We start from the raw sequence: 7,500 nt of genomic DNA on the forward strand, positions 1-7,500 counted from the left end.
AATGTAATTTCTTCCCATTCTCTAAGCAGTTTCTTATGAGTTACTAGGAGCTGATTGCTGGGAAGCAGTTAAATACTTTTTTAAAAAAACATTTTCTGACACCTACTAGTCATCATCGTGTACAACAGACTGTGCAGGTAAGGCCCATTCTTCAGTTACTTCACCTTCTGTTCTCCCTTGTAAAATATGTAGAGGAATGGAATTATTAATGGCAATTCAAACAAGAGAAGTGTTTTTGCAGGACAGCAGGCTCTGCTGCATCCCCACAGCTGGTTAACTTAAATATATCAAACAAAAGGTCTCACAATACCATGGAAAATGCATGAACTTGGTCAAATACTAAAGTTCCATTACATCTATTTGAACTGCATTTCTTTTGACCACATTAATTCAAATGATGCGCATTTGGAAAAAATGCACGTAATCATTTGAAGTTTGATATTTTGTATCTACAATAAAGTGACATACACCCAAATATAATAGGATATACTTCAAATGATCAAAGTACAAGAACAGTAAATGGCAAAACATTGATCCCAAATAATCAAAACTCAAAATAAAAAAAAAAAAAAACATAAAACTATGCCCTCTTTACATACTGCAAATTAAACACACCAACTTTGTGATTGCACAACAGCAGGAGAAGGGCAAAATTAGAGCATCTGGACAACAAAAAAGTTTGACTGAAAAAGATTTGAAAAATAAAACCAACAAAAAGAAAACTTATTTTTTGAAGCGGGGGGCTTATCCTCCTGGACCACTCAGCTACTTATATATACCAAATGAACAGACTGCACTCAGTGCAGAAAAGACACATTCTGCCCCTCTGTACAGTGATGACAGCTTGAGCCCTTGAATTAAACGGTTTCACTTCATATACTCTAAATGCTGAAATATTGAATTTCAGCATCTGGAGCATATAAAGTCAAAACCATCAAAACACAGACACCTCACAAACACAAACTCACAACAGCGAACACACAGAATATAACACAAAACACACAGACCATAACACCCATGTAACAAAACACACACCTACACTACACAAATGCAGGGGGGCAAGCCCCCCTGCACCCCCACCCCCTCCCCAATTATATATACTAACTCCGAGATGGCACGATCAGTAAAATAAAAAAAACACACACACACAGCCAAAACACACACTCATATCTCCACCTCTCTACCCTAACCCACTTGTACACATTACAAAAACATTCACTCACACTCACTCACCTTACACTGTAGACACCATCCCATCTGAAAACTGCCGTATGGTCCCAGAAATGCATAACCGCGAATTCGACATAGTCCCATTTGAGATTATGCACTTTCGTGATTTTGAGGATTCGGCTTCATGGACATGAATTGCTTAAATTTGATATTTCAGCAATTCGAGTTTATGAAGTGAAACCAATTAAACATGTATATATATATATATATATATATATATATATATATATATATATATATATATACATACATATACTTTATTTTATTATTTATTTATTTATTTGCAGTTGGTTTACCAGGATAGTCCATTGGGCCGAAAGAACCCGTTTTCAATGGAGTCCTGGGGAGAAAAGCTCCAATACAGACAAACATTGGGTACATACAAAATAACTACAATAAAATTATACAGGTTGAGAGATAAAATATTTAAACATTAAAACATTTAAAACATATAAGCACACAGTTCAAAAACATTAAAAAGTATTTAAAGTATTACACTCTGATGAGGGAAAATAACAGGTAAATAAGTTGAGAACAGTAGGAGATATGTATTTGGAGAAGTTGTTCAGAAAAGAATATAAAATTGCATTATAAAGTAAATATTCTGAGAGAACATAAGCTTTGATAGGAAGAGTTATGTATCATAAGTAGGAGGGGGGGCAGGGTGACAAAGGTTTATGAGGGGAGGGAGCAAGAACAATCCCATTGGGACCTTAGGTGTGTATGAAGAGATTTTTTGAACATGTACCGGTTAGTGGTGGTACGAATAGATGGTGGAAGTGAGTTCCAAAGACGGGCAAGGTTAAAAGCTAGTAAGTATTTGCCTGAGGGATGACATGGTTTATGTACTACTAATAGGTTTTGATTGTTGGACCTTAGGATTCTATTTGGTAGGTGCATTTTGAAGGCAGAAGACAGGGAGGGACAAAGAGAAGGGCTAAGAATGAGCTTGTGAGCAAAAGTCAGCTGTATATATATGAGTTGATTTGGTAATTCGAGCCAATTTAGTTTTTGAAGAGAGGAACAGTGGTGAGTGGTGGACCTATGGCTGTTGGCGAATTTGGCAATTTTATTATAGCAGGAGGAAAGCTGCTTTTTTAGAGAGGACTGGAGGTTAGTCAGTAATGGGGCCCCATAGAGAAGGGAGGGGATGAGAAAAGATGAAGCGAGTGTGATTTTGGAGGAGCTTGTAAGGTATTGGTTCTGACGGTAGAGCATACCTAGTTTTTGATGGGTCTTTTAATATTTAGTTGTAGATGGGAGTTGTAGCTCAGGCGATTGTCAATTTGTACACCTAGTAGTTTACTTTCGACAACTAGTTCTAGGGGTGACTTATTTAGGCTGGTAATTGAGAAGGAGTTTGTATTGAAGGAGGTGGATTTGGAAGGGGTGAATACCATAAGTTTTGTTTTAGATGCATTGAGTGCTAAATGGTTTGTTTTCATCCATTGTTCAGTTATTGAAAAAGCTTCCTGAGTCAGTTTTAGGAGCTGTGAGGGGGAGGTGGCAGAACAAATAATGGTGGAATCATCTGCATATTGGATGATGTTTGCAAATGGGATAGATTTGGGAAAATCATTGATGAATATGTTGAAGAGGAGGGACCAAGAATGGATCCTTGGGGAACTCCAGTTGAGGTACTAAGGAATGGGAAGTGGCCTTCTTCCATATTACTGCTTGCTGTCTATTTGAGAGGTAGCTAGAGAACCAATTAATGGAAGAGGGAGAGAGGTTAAGTTTAGACAGTTTGGTTAAGAACAGATTGTGTGAGATGGTGTCGAAAGCCTTGGAAAGGTCAAGTAATAGGGTAGAGACAATGTGGCCTGAATCACGTGCTATGTTAATGGTTTCAAGGAATGACAAGAGGGCAGTCATAGTGCTGTGATTTGGCCTAAAACCATGTTGTGTAGGGGTCAGCAGGTTGTTATCTAAGAGATGTGGCAAGAGTTGAAGGTGGATACACTTTTCCAGAAGTTTAGAAATGGAGGACAGAATAGCGATAGGATGAAAGTTGTTGACGTTGCAATTGTTGCCTCCTTTATGTAGGGGGATGATGAATGCTTGCTTCCACAGTTGAGGCACAGAGCATTCCTGGATGGAACGGTTGATTAAGATGCTAATGGGGTAGGCAATTGCATCTGCGGCTATACTAAGAAAATAAGAGGGAATATTGTCAGGGGCATTAGTGCAAGGCTTCAGTTTCTGAAGGAGTTTCTTGATAGTGGTAGTGGATGTAGGCTTTAATGAGAATAGGAAGGGTTGAAGAGAGAGAGAGTTTGAGGAGGTTACAGGAGAATGGGCAGTAAGAGTAGTAGAATAGGTGGCTGATAGGCAAAGTGAAGTAGAAGTGGGGATAGGGTTGTTTGTGGGAGGGTGTGTATTAGATGGTGAGGTAGAGCATGCGAAGGAGGAAGTGAGTTTGTTGATAGAATCGATAAAAAAGGAGTTGAACTGAATAGCTAAATCCAAGTCTGGGATATTTGGGTTTGGGGTTGGAGTGTGTGGTTTGCTGGGGTTAAGAAGGTTGGAGATCCCCTTCCAGAATCTTTGAGGGTTAGTTTTATTATTGTTTTGGAGTGTGAAGAAGTATTTTTGTCTGTCAGAGATTATTGACTTTTTTACTTTGTTCCGAAGGGTTTTGTAAGCAATATGTTGATCAGGTGATTTATTTTTCAGGTAGAGTTTCCAGGCTTTGTCTCTAAGGCGCATGGTTGATAGTGTGGTTTTGGTTAGCCAGGGGGCTGAATTTGTTTTTATTCTTTTTGTTCTTAGAGGGGCTTGTGAGTCAAGTATTCCTAAGAATGTAGAGTTAAAGTGGGCAACAGCTTCTTCAAGTGGCAGTGTTTTCAGATTGTTCCAATTAATTGCTTTGAGGGACTCTATGAAGACTGTTGGGTTGAAGCTTTTGTCATTGCGGGTAGTGATATAATTATGGGTGCGGTTGGAGATGCAGGAGAGTCGATGGGTGAAAGTAGGTAGATGATCACTAAGAGGGTCGGGAAGGGTACCGCTATCTGAAAAATAGTGGGGGTGTGACACTAGGATCCAGTCAAGGATGGTGCCACTGGAGGGGTCTTTAGATGGGTGGGTTATGTTGGTGATTAACTGGGAAAAGTTATATAGGTTAATGTTAAGAGGGTTGGTTGGAGATTGGATAGAGGCCCAGTTAATATTTACATCTCCTAAGATTATGGTTTCATTGCTGATATTATCGGAGAGCCAAGAGAGGATATTTTCGAGTGTTGAAATATTGTCCCCTGGGGGGATGTAGAGGGATGCTAGACAAATGTGTTTGTGCTTATTAATTTGTAGGAGAGAGAGGAGTATTTCAGCATTATTAAATGTGGGGATAGGTTTGTCATATGGGGTAACTAACAAGGAAGAGGAATAAAGAAGAGCAACTCCTCCGCCTTTCCTTTGGGTCCTGTCTTTTCTAATGATTGAATAGCTGGGTGGAGTTATTTCAGAGTTGCTTATAGAGGGCTTTAACCAAGTTTCTGAAATAGATAGTATGTCAGGTTTGTTGTGCTTGAGCCATGCATGGAGGGTTGGGACTTTATTCACTATACTTTGTGAGTTTAGAGAAGTAAAGAATATAGGCTTGTGTGTGGAGAAAGAGGAGGAGGGGCCAGGGTTGGGATGGATATCACCGGATAAAAGATTGTTGATGAGATGAAAGATTGGGTTCAAAAGATAGTTGAGTTGAGTAAGAAAGTGGTTTTGGTTAGCTGAGATGATTAAGGGGTATTTAGTTGTTATAGGGATATAATTTTTCTGAGAGGAGAAGACTTTGAAAGAGAAGGTGAGGAGCTGTGTTATTGGATAAAGATGGGGGAGATGGTAGAGTGTGATTGTGAGGGGGGTGAGTTCAGATGGTAGGTTGTGTGATAAAGTTGTGAGTGATAAGAAGTATGGGGTTGGGTGAGGTGATAAAGATATGATATTTTAAGAGAAAGTGATAGGAGGAAAAGGATGGCAGAAGGATTTAGAGGCATGTTGAAAAAGGATGTTTGGTAATATGTGTTGTAGTTGTATAATGTGTATTATAAGTTTATTGTGCAGGGGGATAAGAAAAATGTAGCAAATGTGGAGTAGAAGGAGGAGTATTAGGAGATTAGCTGAATGTAAATAAGGTAGGTAAGTGAGTGAGAGTTGTAGATATGAGATGTATCAGCTGTGGGTGTGGTCGTTAATTGGGTTATAGGCGATAGGGGTGTGTCTAAGGTGTTGATGGTTGATTGGTGCAGGGAGGATGTGGGTGTGGAAACTAGAAGGATATAGCTAGACGTACTGGGGGCGGGTGGGATTTGGGGGCAGGGTAGGGGGCGGGGTGAGCCGGAAGGGCGAACGGAGCGGGAAGAAAAGAATCAGGAGAGGATCGAGAGTCAATCAGTGGAGCATAGGATACAAGAGAGTAAGTAGTAACAAGGTAAGCAAGGTTCCTGTATTTAAGAGGTAGAGGGGCTAAAGTGTGGATGAATGAGGAAAGCAGAAAGTGAGTGAGGAACAAGTAGTGTATAATATAGAAGGGACGCCCTCTAGTGGCCTAGTACAGAGTTGCACTGGGTAAACTAGGAGGGTTTTGGGACTAGATAGGATGAAAGAGGAGGAGCAGGGAAGGAACACAGTTATGGATGGGAGAGAGAATGGAGAGGGAGAAATAAAAGTGTTTCAGGCTGCTGTGTGACCTGGTAGGGAGATAGCTGACAATATTATCAAGCAGGAGTTACAATGGTAGAATAAGTGGCAACAGAATGTACATACATTCACAGTGTCTTCTGGGAGACACTTTTCCAAATTCCAAAATAGGGATAGATGCAGCAGAGCAGTATATTTCTTAGGTAAAATGTGGATGGAGTAGGTGACCTTGGTTGAATGTGTATGTCCACCCAGGCGAGGTCCCAAGGGAAACTATAGGGTAAAACTGGAGATAGGAAGAGGTGAGATAAGTTAGTAACAGTTTAACAGTGATAATACCTAAATATGTAGTAGGCAGACAAGAGAGGGAGCCATAAGCATTATATAGTCAGTAAAACAAATAGTAATACAATATACAGGTCCTATAGCCTTATAGTAATTGAGTAAATCACATCAGAGCCCAAGAGGTCTGCCTAGCAAACAACTGGGCAATTGGCTTTATCAAACATAAGGTAAATTGTGCAAAACAGTATAAAAGAGAGCAGTTCCGTCAGGAAGAATGTTACATAAAAACTCAGAAGACTCAAAAACAATTAAAGATCACTGAAACAATGTGGAACATGCATATACAAAATCAAAACAGAATTGCAGCAGTGTATAAGATAATATAGTGACTGTTCAACTGATTAAACCAGGCTATAGCTCTTAGTACAACTATGGAGCGAAATAGGCAATTACAGAATAGGTCTGCAGCATGTAGGGTAATATTAGTGTTCCTACAGCGCATACATTCATAAAACAACCAAGCGATTAGAGGTAGCTCTAACACGTGGAGGTGGCGTGTTGTATCAACTTTTGTTATTAACAATCAAATTTTGTGCAGCTAAATGACGGAACGCAGCCTCCGCAAGTCCTTACAGCTCGCCCAGCCACTGTATATCATATCCCGGTTGCTTTAAATGAGAGTCACCATGTGGGGACTCAAATATATAAGCATATATAAGGGGAACTAAGTATAGCCAGATTCGGAGTGTGAGAGCAGTGTCGCACTACTTTCCGTAACAGCTTCGAGGGACTGGAGCAAGCAAAATCAAGCCTCGAAGCTTAGCAACATGTAAAAACAGTGAAAGTTTAAACGCTACGTTCAGTAGCAGCTTCCGGGGACTGGAGCGACCAAATCAAGCCCCTAAGCCTAGCGACATATAAAAAATAGTAAAAGTTTGAACGCTACTATACTTTAAACAAACAGATTCACAGTGTCGCACTACTTTCCGTAACAGCTTCGAGGGACTGGAGCAACCAAAATCAAGCCCCGAAGCTTAGCAACATGTAAAAACAGTGAAAATTTAAACGCTACGTTCAGTAGCAGCTTCCGGGGACTGGAGCGACCAAATCAAGCCCCTAAGCCTAGCGGCATATAAAGACAGTAAAAGTTTGAACGCTACTATACTTTAAACAAACAGATTCACTCATATGTAACGAGCGACAGCATACAAAGCAGAGTACTGTTGTTTCCTTTCCAAGGCAGATATCAGAGTAATAGTTGCAATACAATAGGTGAGTTAGATGTACTCTAAACAACGAACAACAACAAACAGATCAAAATACAGTCATAACATAGCTGAGATGAAT

The 7,500-nt window shown here is 40.0% G+C and overlaps 1 protein-coding gene across 1 annotated transcript in view; it reads left to right on the forward strand.

Annotated features, from left to right (window-relative positions):
• The window catches only part of LOC122809101 (deleted in malignant brain tumors 1 protein-like), a gene marked incomplete at its 3' end in the record, with an annotated part of 811,935 nt that overhangs the window by 581,624 nt on the left and 222,811 nt on the right, over positions 1–7,500 (forward strand).

Source organism: Protopterus annectens, chromosome 1.part1 (genome assembly GCF_019279795.1).
Source record: "Protopterus annectens isolate FY-2018-M chromosome 1.part1, PAN1.0, whole genome shotgun sequence".
NCBI lineage: Eukaryota > Metazoa > Chordata > Ceratodontiformes > Protopteridae > Protopterus > Protopterus annectens.